Source organism: Gymnogyps californianus, chromosome 27 (assembly GCF_018139145.2).
Source record: "Gymnogyps californianus isolate 813 chromosome 27, ASM1813914v2, whole genome shotgun sequence".
NCBI classification, from domain to species: Eukaryota; Metazoa; Chordata; class Aves; order Accipitriformes; family Cathartidae; genus Gymnogyps; species Gymnogyps californianus.
The window spans coordinates 358,228-371,900 of NC_059497.1; positions in this window are offsets into that span (position 1 = coordinate 358,228).

Below are 13,673 nucleotides of genomic sequence, written 5' to 3' on the forward strand. Positions count from 1 at the left end.
CCCAGTAAGCACTGGAAAAATGAAAAGGGAGCTGAACTCGATTGCTCTGTAACCTGTTAACATTACAGCCACAGCTGTATGATGCTCCTCCTCTGCCATCTGTCTGTCATGCTCTGCATGGTGGTCAGTGTATTTTACCTGTTGGAAATGAGTCTGTAGTGAACGCGTAGCTAGGGTCAGCGTGTTCCTTTGCTTAATAAATGTGTATTTTGGTATATCAGGGACCAGATCCATGCAGTAACATGATGTGTGGCCCTGCACTTGGGTGCAAGGTGTGATTCAAAATATCACCAATATGGGGAGCAATGCCAGCAGAAGCAATCTGGTCGGCTGGCCAGTCCACCTCTCATGGACTCGACAGCGCTGTGATCTAGGAAGTAAGGTTGGTACTCTTTGTAAGGGAAGAGGAGGAGATTGCTCCTGCATCATCGGTACTTTTTGCATGCAGTGAAAAAGCGGTGCACATGCAATGCTGTTGTGTTCATTCACCTTTTAACTGCCATTTAGTGTGTGTGCCCTGAGCTGCTCCCTCCTACTGATAAATCCATTTTTTGTGCTGATGTTGCCACTGGAGCAGTCTCATGACTTACCATATCAGAACTAAAGGCGGAATTGAGCTTACCTATCTTGGGACGTGGCCCAGTTCAACTACAGCTATACAATTTGAAGTAGGAACTAGTCTGGTTTGTTTTAACAGGAGTCAGATTAAATGATTGCAGGTCCTTCCAGGCATCATTATCAATTGTACTCCAGCTGACCAGGCAGACCTGCAAGAAGAAGGTAAAGTGAGCATGCACATAAGCTAAAATTACCTCTGAATAATTATTCTGCAAGCAATGAGAGAAAGGTCTAGTAACCTGGAACGCCAGCCATGTTGAAGGTATGTTTGTTCTTTCATAAACCTTTGCAGTTGGTGAAGGCTGTGATCCGAGCATGTCTGTTGTTAGAGAACTAACTTCAGGCTGTAGCTCATAAAGAAGTTGGATTTTTTCTCTTACTGTTTGTTTATTGTCTTAGTGCTTCTGGTGGCTTAGTATCACAGAAGTTCCATGATAAGAGAGCTGTCTTCTAGGAAAAGGTTTAGTTAACTTCACTAAAGTACACATTTATTCTTGCTGAAATTGAGAACACCTGCATTTACATTGAGCACTTGAATGTGCTTGCTTGCCTTTTGCAATCTGCAGCAAAGGAACAGATGGTTTGAACCTAAACCATTGCACTTCAGTTGGATTTTGCTGCTGGACCAAATACTGCCTGTGTGAAGTGATGCTTGCTCTGCATGTGCTTGACACAAATGGATGGCTGGGTGCCCTGCTGACCCTTCTGATTCCTCTAGAGCTGCAGGTTGATGCTCTGCTGGCAGAGGAACAATGAGGAGTTCTCTGGGTGGATGTTTCATTTCTCTTTGCCAGGCACTGCAGCACTGCCTCACTGTGTCCAAAGCAATCTCAGCCTTGCCAGTCCATCTGCTCCAGCTTCTGACAGCCCGTCTGCTCCATCTCTTTCTGTGGCATTCATGTTTGCTGCTTTTGTGTGGCTGGACTGTGGTCTCTCATTTTCAGCACCTCTGTTTGACTTCACTCAATCCCCTGGATTCCCTCAGTAGGCTTGCTTGGTTTTTTTCCCTTTGTGTCCTAGCTAAACTTCTCCTGGCTTGCTCCAATGACACCGAGCTGTTCACCACATCACAAAGTGCTGCAATTCAGTTGCCAAATTTTATTCCCCCCCCCCAAGGGGGGCATATCTTAATCTCCTCTTTCTATCCTGAAATTCTACCAAGAGTTAGAAACTATGCTGCTGAACTGTTTTACCATTTGCTGCCATTGTAGAATTCACATCTATATCTCTGTAGACAAGTACGTGATTTTGGAATTATTGCTATCTTCCTCTGAGGGTTGAGGTTATAAACCTATATCTTCGGAGCACTGGCCTTCTTTCCCCTTATTGTTAATCCACTTCACTGTGTGAGCTCTTTGGATAACTTCAGTGCTTGAATATGCATACAGGGGCTGAACTGCATTTCATACCGTTCTTGTGTCCTTTGCTCTGTGTTAGTGGAGCAAAGCATGCAGAACTAAGCACTTAACACTGAGTAGAATTGCTCTTCGTGAAATTACTTTCCAATGCATTCCATGGGCTACCATTGCAGCTAAGTGCTTGGTGATCTTTATGTGATTTAATGCTTAGGAACTAGGATAATGTTTGCTAAATTAGCGGAGATTAAAACCAGGGATATAAATTCCTGCTCCTTTCATTAACACATCAGAGAGATGAGCACGTTTAGCATATAACTTTAATTAGCAGATGACACAAGACTTGCAAAACACGGTGCTAGGTCCCATCAGCTAAGGCTGATGGATGCCTGGTGAAGATTCCTCACCAAGGAACAAGCAAGGGCACATTATGTGCAGTGCTGTACTTGGGAGTCAGTGGTGTATCTGTGGCTTCATCCTGACAGCGACGTTCTTCAGCTACTGACAGCCCTTTTTGCCTCACGTGTGGCTTCAACGAAACCCATAGCATTGCTCACAGGACGAACTTGCTGCTGTCATACGCAGCTCAGGCCCTGCTCTCCCCCAGGGGGGAACCAGATCCACCTGCACTGCCAGAGGCCAGTCAGCTAAAGAGAGCACTGAGGCTTCTTTGGACGCAGTCGTTTCCTTAACTAAACCTGTAGAGCAAATGCCTTGTTGAGAGTATCTTTATTTTTTAATCTCATATGTCATATCAGAGATAAACACAAAAGCCTTTCATGGTAGAAGAGTTACTCAGCAAACATTATGTAGCTGGTGCGTGACAAGTGATCCTGTCTGTCATGGCTCTGGCAACTAGAAGTGTTTGGAAATCACGTCTTTTGAAGATTTCCACGACTGCAGGGAATATGGTGCTGGGATATGCCATTAGGGTGTGCTGAAGCTGTGAATTTGACACGGATCTGCATGGCAGATCTGTTTCAGATCACTTTCCTATCAGGAAAGCTAGCTCTGAGAGTGGCTGAAAACCCCATTCATTTGAAATGTGTTTGGAGGCGTGTTCAGTGCAGTTCTGCAGCTGTTACCGGGTGCAGCTACAGGGTCTGCGCCATGGATCTCAACTGTGGTTTTGCAGTTGACTGCAGGACAAGATGCAAAATGCCAAACTGAAGTCTCTTTTCCTCTTGGAGGTCATCCATGTCTCCAGGCAATCCCAAATGTAAGTTGTTTATCTGCTCTGTTGGCCTAGCATGTTTTCAAAGGAAGGAGATGTTGCAGCAACAAGTCCTTCTGACAGCGTGCTGTAGGGACCACGCTCAACAATGAATTCTGCTTTCTAAATGAAGACAGATTATCTGCCGATCTGAGGTTTAATCAGCTCAATGCAACAGGGAAGGTGCATGAAGTCCAGAGAACTGCAGCAACTGTGTTAGGAACCACGGAGCGGTCTGTGAATAATCAGCCTTCTGTAGTCAGACACACACCCTGCATGAAAGCAGAGATCACGAACTGTAAGTTATGCCTCATTCTGGTAAGAATTTGTAAATTAACCATTCTTTAAAACCTGTTATACGGAATGTGTCACCAGATGGTGCTCTTAACACAGCTGTCTACGTGCTGGTCTCTGAGTGAGCAAATAGTTTTGTCCAGGGAAGAAATTCTCAGGCAAGGCTGGCTTTGATTTCTGCAGATGTGAGAGGTACCTGCTGAGGACCCGTCGTTTGCTGGGAGTGAGGCATGGGTGGTGTGCTGAGATCTGCCTGTGTTGCCTTATACCCCAGGGTCAGTGTTCATATTTACGTGCAATGTGGTAACCTGGGGACTTCAATCTCATTCGTTTCTCTCTCCATCTTAGCCTTAAGAGTGCTGCGCTTACTGCCTGGATGTGCGAGCAGAGAGATGAAGGCAATGCTGTGACATTGCATGGGGAAAGTTGGAAAGGACTGCACTGGGCACAGCAGGCAGCAGCAGCAATCTCCCTGCCTCCTGCCATGGAGAAACTCTGTGAACCATGCTTGCTGGGGAGGAGGCACGTAAGGACAGCCTCAGCTCGCGACCTGCCTCGTCTGCCCGCTCTTCACCTCTGTGACTGCGAGGCACGCAGGCATTGGGGAAGCTTTCAGCAAGCAGGAGCTACTACGATGGTAATCAGCTTCGTTCCCCTGTCTCTGGCAATTGCTTTGAGCACTGTTGGTGCCAACCACAAGGAACAGTGGGCTTTTCGTTTGAATCAGGCATGTAGCATAGGCTCTGGGTGCTCTCTGCACGGCTGAAACCTGTCCAGGAAGGAGATGCTCCTCAGTCATTTTTTGTTGCTAAAAGTTGCGTCTCAGGGTCCTTTTCATGAGCAGAGCATGTAACCAAGCTAGTAACCACTGCCACCACCATAGGCTTACTGTGTGCTCCTGAAAGAAGCAAGGTCTGAGCATCACCTGTAGACAGGAGCCCTGTGCTCTGGCCCTGCATCTGATGCTGTCTCTTGGGCTTGTGTGTTCTTGATGCTGAGCAAAGAGTTGAGACTAGGTGAGATCTGAGCCTGCCATTGATCCTAGCCCTGTATTTTTGTGCCAAATCAGGCCATGCCGTGGATGCTGGATATGTTCAGCCTGCTTTGAGCTCGGGCACAGCTGTACTGGAATACTGAGTGTTAATAATGACCATGGTGTGGACTGGATTTTCACTGTTGTAATCTCTTTTCCTGCTGCCCTGCATCTAATGGAAAGGAAGGGATATAGCTACCCTGAATGGGTTAAGGAACAGTATTTAATGCTGGAAAGGCAGGCAGTGCCAAAGTTGGTAATACTGAGGCATTTCAGTTATTCCTTCAGTAGGCGATTGGAAGAGCTGACTGGGGCTGTAGAAGAGCTGTGTGTGGTCTGTGTCTCCTGCTGAAGCTGCACTATGTTCCTGGTTTTACCACCGTTGTGCAATACGCTCCTTCCCTCTGGAAAACATGATTAATCAGAATGTGTTGTCAGCATTCAATACTCTGCTTTGTTATTTGGCAGTTTTCTTTCCCTAGCTTGGTGTCCAGAGCTACAGTATGATCTTTGTTAACTCTACAATTTCTCAGTTCCCTTTCACAGCAAGTGATCTGATACTCACTGTGCTGCTGGCTCATGGGGTGACTGTGGACATGTCAAACCAATTTAATCTTCTGCCCAATTATAATCAATCTAATTCTCCTCCAGATACACACAGACCCGGTATCCTTTTAGTGTCTGAGCAGAACATAAATGTGTCAGGCCATCTTATTTGCTGCCGCCTGCTGAAAACTAAATTCTGTAGAAAGTACTTCAATAATGCTATTGTTGGGCCTGGAGACTCTATCCTACTCTGTACTTCCAAGGAGCCCTCTCTCTTTCTTGCCTTTACTGTATGATGAGCACAGTGACTGGCTTCACACAGGAGGCCTTCTGGATGCATGTGTCCGAGACGTGGTTTATGGGGGCCATGTTCGTAGGTGGTGTAAGTTGACAGAGCTTCATCAAAGTCAGCAGAAGACCTACACTCTCATTTACTTGATGAGTTACTTCTTCCTTTAAACTGAACAATGTTCTTTCTGATTAGTTCCTGAGTTCTAGCAATAACGTGCAGAGATTACTTTTGCAGTGTGACCCTAGCCAGGAGGGCTCTGGCAGGGCAGTCGCGAGGGTCCGGACAATGTCTGGGGCTGGGACCCCCGGCATCCTGGGAGCACGTACCTCCCAGGGACAGGGTGCTGCAGGCTTTGGGCCCGTCACCTCTGCGCATCTGGGCTGCCCATGACTGGGGTAATTGCCTTTGACAGCGCTCTGCTGTGATGATGGAGGGCACTTCACTGGCTCAGAGCAGTGGTGGGGAGGATGTTTGACTATTATCTAAGCAGACCTACTAAGTAAACAACTTTTTGCCAGTGCTAATGGCTCTGTGTCCTTGCCTCTTGTCATTTTAGAGCCTTGGGAAATGATGTTATCAGTAAGTAAATAGATTTAAAAGAAAAAAACCAACCCAGTGAAATCTTTTGGTCCTGAGATTTGATGCTGGCAGGAGCAGCAAACGCCCTGCAATGAGGCAGACATCATCCTTTTTCCCCACTGTCCCAGCCATTTCCCCAGGGTGAGTCCTTGGGCGCTGGTGATGGGCTATGAACCTTTGTGCCTGATGAGAACAGCCTGTTGCTTTTCTTCTGTTGCATGGCTCTCCTGCTCTTTCCATGGGCAGCTGGCAAGGACACCCTTACCCCAAACTGCAGGACCTGATGCTCCTCTTTCCGGGGGATGTGAAGCTGTGGGAAAGTAGATGCAACAGAAACCAACAGCTTGGGAAAGATGCATGTGCTGCATGGCTAATAGATGAAGCTGGTTATGTTTCTCTATGAGGATCCTCGGGAACTGAGATGATTGCCAACACATCTGTCATTTAGGATTAACTCTTCTGTCCACTGTCACCTGTGGAAGGAGATTATTAAGTAGTGATGTGATTGGCAAGGGTTTTCTTTTTTCCTTTTCTACTAATAGCAGTATTGCAAATGCTGCTTTGGGCTCCCAGGAGAGATCCTTGCAGAGGACGCTCTGAGGGTAAGCCGTACATGTAACAGAGATCTTCAATGCAGATCTGTAAGTCTCTAGCCAGAAAAATCACTTGGATTACTGACTGTGTATCTTGTGAAAGGGGTTTGGCATCGTTGTCCAGGATGCACTGGGACTGCCTGTGCTGCAGCAGGCAGGCCTGGCAGCAGGACCCCCAGCCTCACCCTGCCCTGGTGTCCCTGAGGGCAGGGAAGCGCCTGGGGGAGTAGGAGAGACAAGGGGTACTGAGCCTCAGTGGCCAAAGACCTGATGCTGGGCTCAGTTCAGATGGGCTGGATACCGCAGAGCACGGCAGGTGAGGAGCTGTCGGGCGAAGCGGGGCGATGTGGGGCAAAGCGGGGCGATGCGGGGCGATGCGGGGCGATGTGGGGTGGCCACGCTCCGGGAGCGGGGTCTGCGCCCGTCTGGAAAGCGCCGTTTGAGAGGAGACCACTCGTGTCCTTTGGGGTGTTGGATGGGAAGCATCGGCACGGGGGAAGCAGATCGTGCAGTTCTGTGGTGCTCTCTGGAGGCTGATGGAGCAGGTTAATCAAAGAGCTCTCAGGTTTCTTTTCACATGTTAATATTCTCCTGAAATAAAAACGCTACAGCATTTTCTCTCTGTGGCACAATTGTCCACCATTGTTTTTGTTTTCTCTGTTAGAGAAATACTGCTATTTTTATTACTTGTATTTCCGCTGGGAGGGATAAAAATAACTAGAATATGGCAAATACTTTGTAAGCACACTGGGGGGAAAAAACCCACTTATAACTCCTTATTTTCCATTACAGATATCAATTTAGCTTATTTCTTCCAGAAGGTTGAGATTAAATATATTCTGCTTTGCTTTTCTGTTTCCAGGAAAACAATTGTGGTTTAAACCCTGTGCTAATTCCAAGGAGGGTTGGGCTTGCAACCTCCTGCACTCTCTGCCAGGTGTTATTGCCTACAGTGCAGGAGAAAGGTGGTTGCAGATGGATGTGTTCGGTCTCTGCTGTGCAGACACATGGGATTTTTCCAGATTCTTTTATCAAACTCTCTCACTGTCTAGCTATCTTCTTTCCTGATAGAAATTGTGCTGAGATAAAGCCATATGCAGTGTGGTCCAGGGCTGTTTCAAATCTAAAGACTGCTCACCTCATGGCTGCCAGAGCTGTGTGTATGCATGGGCTTGAAAGTGTCACGTGAACTGTCAGTGGAAATCACTGGCCAAACCCTCATTCTGCTCTGGGAACACTGAATGTCAGCAGGGAAGACCTGGAGACTACTGCAATTATGCTTAAAAGGGCCTCCTTCTGCTTTCCTGAATTACAGTGGCTGAGGAGTGTATGAGAGCAAAGGCTTCTTGGGAATCTGTAGTGCTTTATTACTGAAGACAAATTTTAATCTGTCTTCTGGGTTCTGACACCAGAGTTTTATTGGCCTTCGAGGAAAGTGCAGTCTTTTTAAAGTAAGTTAGGCAGTGATACTGATAACAGTGTCCATGACACAGAGGGCTGAAATGAGACCCTAAAAGCAGCAGTTTTTCATCTGTTCTCAGAAAAAGGATGTGTTAACATCTGTCATTAACATTTATGCAAAGGCCAGCTTAATTCTTCTAATAGCTGTGTACCAGACAGCAGTCACATTTTAGATTTTTGCAGCATTGCAGAAACATGCTTTTGACCCGGGGGGAGACAGCGACTAACTTTATAAATCAGGCTGAGGAACTGAAATGGGTCTAATCCCAGCCTAATGCTCATTCCTGTGAGGCCGTACCATGTTTGAGTAACAGGATTTGCTGCCATAATCTTCCTGAAATTTAGGTCCTAAATAACCCTATCATGTCAAACTGACACAGGGCTGCCAGGCCTTTGTGGCAGCGTGTGTCACCAGGACTGTGCGCACAAGGCTTGTGCCTCGCACGGCCGCCTTGGCTTGGATGCAACAAAGATGTCAAGTCCTCGGGCAGGTACCCCAGCATGGGCCCTGGGCTCTCACTTCATTAATTTTATTGAGACTGTGCCTTGTGTTAAATGCAGATGCTTGGAGAACGGAAGGTCAGAGTTCCCCAAGCTATTTAGCTAACGGCTTTTGGGCATGGCTGATAGCTGCAATACTCACAACCACATCTCTCTGTTACAATCTCATCTGATGTCTCTCAGCCATCTGATGCTGCTGGAGCAGAAATGGCTTTTTAGAGCTTCCAGCCCTGCCAAATCATGCTGTGACTGTTCACCTTGAGGATATGCAAAGATTCCAGGTCAATAAAATATATTCCAGAAGTCCCATCACCAGAAAACAATTTTTGATGATAGTCCTGCCCCTAGAAAGCTGCTTGCCTGGATGCACCCAGCTTCAAAGAAGGCTGTCTTCGGTGTCCATTTTTTTTGTGCAATAAGCTGCAATGCCTCTTGGAATCAGTGCTTTTCAGGACACAAAGCCACATTTTCTTGCCGTTAAACCAATGAAGCTAGCACTACACAGCAATAGCTCGCTGACACTTCAGGACAGGCGCTTGCAGCAGGTACTGCTTACCCCTTGCTGCGGTGGCCTTTTTGCTGTGCAGGTTCACCATGTGCTGTGCTGAGGAAGCGAATGAATTGTTTATCTTTAAACTTCACATCTCAGAGTTTGCTTGCGGTGCAGTCTGGGGACTGTCACTTCAGGCTACAAGTTCAGGATTGTTTTTTCTTCCTTCTTCCTTGTGTTGCCAGGATAGTCAAGGAGAGGGGTATCTAGAACTGAATAACGGCTCCCAAGAAAGCTTATACGGGGAATGAGCAGTCACTGTGCAGCCAGGAGAGACTAGGTACACACAAGTGGGGAACCAGCATTTCCTTTGTGTTTCTAGTATTGCTTTGTGCAATCAGCGGAGCCTTGGCAAGTTTTATTGCTAAGCAGTATGAGGGCCCAGGGTGCTGGAGACCTTTGCGTTGGCAAATGTTTCTGCTGGAGATGAACAGAGGAGCGATCTCTGCTTTTTGTGCAAAGAAGTGTAAATCATTGCTCTTTGGGGAAAACACAGCTCTGCCTAACTACCCTCTCCACCATGGGAGGTGCTTCTTTTTTTGCTGCGCTGTTACCAGCAGAAATGCAAAGCTCTGGCTGCTCCACATGCTCCCGGGGGCAGAGGCAGGAGACTGCTGCTGTCTGGCGGCTCTGTGCCACACAGTCCAGTACAGATGTAATACTTAGCGCAGAGCTTGTTTAAATTTTTTTTTTCTAAAGTTAGTTTGAGCTCAGTTCTTGCTACTAGTGTTGGATTTAAACTAATTCTTAAAGCTCTGTCTCCATTATGACAAGCAGGGTAGTCTCCTCTCTGTGCACACAGAGATTAGGTGAGGATGTTGGTCTTGCTCGCTGCTTGCACACCGTCAGCCACCACAGAAGATCTGTATATCAAAGTGGTTCATGAAGGTGCACAGCAATACAGGTTACATTTGTACACAGATGGCACATTGACGTCGCCAAAGGATCCAGATCAGCGTCCTTTTTCCTGGCAAGAAGATCTGAATAATTTTTGAGCTGTTTCCAACTATCATATTAACTGGGAGAGTAAACAATATCATACTATTAGTTAGAACTGGCATAAATAAATGCTGCCGCTCCCTCTCCAGACTTGATTATTATTTAAAAAAAAAAAACAACTTCAAATAGATCCTAATCCAAATTAAATGAATAGCATGTTCTATCTCAGCTGGACAAATATACTTGTGATTCCACCTTAGTAGCACACATTCCCATAGGTGTGACCAGATCTGCTGAATAGAAAAAAAATTCGTACATCTAGTTAGCCATGTTCGGACTCCAGACATAAATAGCCTACAATTAGATACGTATTGAACATACTGTCATTAATCCAATGGCAGTGTGCTATGAGACTTCCTAGTTCCTCAAATGTTTGTTGTAATATTGTCTCAGGTGCTTCTCTTTTGCTTTACTGAAGGGAAAATTATCATCCTTTCTCAATCTGCTCACTCAGATTATTACGAATTTTACCGCTTTCAATCTTGGTTACTGAGTGGTATGTGCAGCCCTCTAACTGATGCAAACTATAGCCAGTATTTTCATTCATTTTGTGGTCTTGTCTGAAGTGATAATTTCAAAGGTAACTCAAGAGCTGCCTTGTTGCATGTAACACATTCTCTGTGTAATCCAAGTCTGTTGAGCCATTTTTCCCTAATATTTATTCAACTCTAAGCCCTTCTGCACTAGCTACAGATGCAGCCTTTTCTATGTAACTGTTAGCTCTGCCTCTCTAAATGTAACATCAGGCCACTGGACAGGGAGAAGATAAATGCTACTGTGTGAGAGGAAGGCGTGCCACGCTTTCCTAAATGCCATGTGAATGCAGCTGCAGGGAAAAGCTTGCCAGACACGGGAAGTCTGAAATACCAGGGTGGATGCGGGCGAGACAAAGCTGCTGAACCCCTTCAGAGATCATCAGCTCTGCCCAGGTCCCTGGGACTGCAGCGGGGGCACTTGCCTCTGCTGTTCATGCTGGAAGGTGGAAACACGACTTAGGAGAGCAATTTGGCCTCCAAGTACAAATTCAGTCTGCGGCAGGCTGCAAAAAGGATGCTCTGCAGCATTCTAGGAGCCGTGCTTGTGCATCTGTTCCATGCTCGTGCCCCTCCACGCTTTGACCGCAGGGTTGCAGCGTGGCCGGGGAGGGGGGCACCAGCAGCACGGGCTGGAGGGCGGTGGAAGCTGCAGTGCCTGGGGAGAGGGGTCGGGCTCCTCCGGAGCTTTCCCTCTGCAACTCCATGTTGCAAAATGGGAGCTTCCCAGCGGGAGATGAGAGGCAAAATCTTGTATCTCAGTAGCCATATGTGTGTGTATGTGGGAGAAGAGAAGTAGGCGCAAGAGTCCTTGCTTTGGGAAATGCAGTGTTTGGATTTTCGGACGTGGCAGCTGCTATCTGGCTGTTTTCCAGCCTTCTATGTTGGACAATAAACAGTGCATATGACAAATTCAAAGTTACAAGGTGCAAAAAAAGTCTGGTTTTGTGTTCTGAAGAAATATTTGTTGAGAGTATGGATGCCAATACCAGGGTCTTCTGTTATTGTTACCCAGCAAGCCTGGAATCCTCTGACATGTAAATGAAGGTGAATAATTGACCCAAGGTGACTTTAGATTTAAAAGTAAAAAGTTCTTGGTATTACCTTTGAAATAAAATTAGCTTTTTTCCAAGTAATTGAATTTTATTATTGATTTCTGCGTTACAAGCTCTCAATTGGACGTTAACCTTTGTCTAAGGGATTGTTTGGGGTTTTTTTTGTCTGTTGAAATCTCTTTAAGGTAAATGCAAATTTCAAATGCAATACTTGACTGATGTATTCCAGGAATTCCTCTCTTGGTGCCAGTTTTGATGGCTCAGGCAAAAGCTGTTGCTGTGCTGGGGAGATGTAGTGATGGTATCATTAGCCAGGGGCTCACTTGGATCCCCTTGCGTCTCACTGTACTTTGGTTTTGGGACTCTGGGCCACAGGTGCCGCAGAGGAGGCAATGAAAGGAGGAGCAGAGAAGAGGTGCTGCTCCCTCACCAGGTTCTGGTCAGCTCCTTTCTTGCCTGGCTGTGAGCACGGCAGCACCCACTGCTTCAGTAGTGCTGGCAGGCACGGGCTGATTGCCAGTAGCTCTTACGAAGCATCGCCTGAGATGCCTGTGCATGTGCCAAGGCTGGCCACATGTATAACTTACGGGTTTCAGTGATGCAGGGGGCAAAACTGCTCCATTTAGAAAAACCTTGGGAGGCTGTGATGAGTGTTGATGTACTTACTCCCTGATTCTTACTGTCAGCTCATATTTTGGAGCTGGCTCCCGAGCCTGGGCCTCTGTTGCCTGTGAACCGTAGGTGGTCACTCAGCATAGGAGTTTATCACTAAATCCCAATGTACATGACCTCCGCTGAGCTATCAGGACATGGTGCGTACAAACCATAGCTACTTGCCCCACTGCTTTGTCAAAGTAAATCGGGTGAAATCTTTGGCGGGGGGTGTCACAGTGACAAATGTAAACTTGATCACTACTTGGGGATGCTTCAGCACTCTTTGCTAGAAACTATGCGATCCTAGTTTGGGATGGTCTGGTGCTCTGTATGCATTTCCCACACCTTTTATTAAAGTACAGATGGCTTCTAGGATATATAGTGTTTCATGGGGCTACAGAAGCTATAAGAAGGCTGGATTTGCCGTGCTCTAAAATTTAGTGTGGCTTACATCCTGACTTGCAGAACAGCCTTCCCCAGCACTGAGAAATCAGCTGCTGATGTTCGTTTTCTGCCCTACAGTGGCCTTCTGGACACTGTATATATCTGAATTTTCCCAGTGGAGGGTAATGTTGTCCTGAAGGGCTGGGAGTTGTTTTGCTAATCTGCCTCTAATCACTTCTGCATACGCAAATCTGGTTCTGGAACTGCTGCCATTAGTGATGCTTTCAAGCAGTGGGCAGCAGACCACTAATGGAGAGAGATCCGATGTTTGGGATCCGGTCACCCTGAGGAAGACTCTAATGGGGAAGAAGCAGCACCAGCACAAGGTGATTGTAACTTAACCTATGCAGTCTTTTGGTTTTGTTTTTTTTTTCTTTGTGTGCTGACTGATGCGTATTAATCTGCCCAGGTGAGCAGCATGCTCATTACAGTAAACTTTGTCACAGTTGCCAAGTAAACATGATCTCCGATCCTTCCAGCCTCCCCGTGGAGGTCTCAGAGCCCCAGGTATGGCATTCCTTCGCATGGGCTCTTGCAACCTGCTCTCAGGACTGCAAATCCCTGCGCTGCATCGTGACTGTATCTGCAGGGTGGGCTCGGCTCAGTGCGTGTCACGTTCCTCTTGCATCTTCTCAGTCACAGGTGGAAAAAAATGTTCTGTAGGACCTTCTGCACTGGTACTAAGTTTCTTCGCATACATGACTGTACGTATACAAGTTTCTCCTCCGGAGCAGGAGGCAGAAATAAACCAAATGTTCAGCTTCGGAAAAGGTCCTGGGCTGAACTCCTGTTGAAGCAAAACCATCATTAACTCCTTCATACCTCAGTACACCCAAGAGCCTGTAGCAGGGCAGGGCCTAGCCCCTGGGAGATGTTGTATGGACCCAAATCAGGGAGGGAAAGGCCCTTCTGTAAGGGCTGTACAGCCTAAGGAAAAATACTGTGCAATCAAT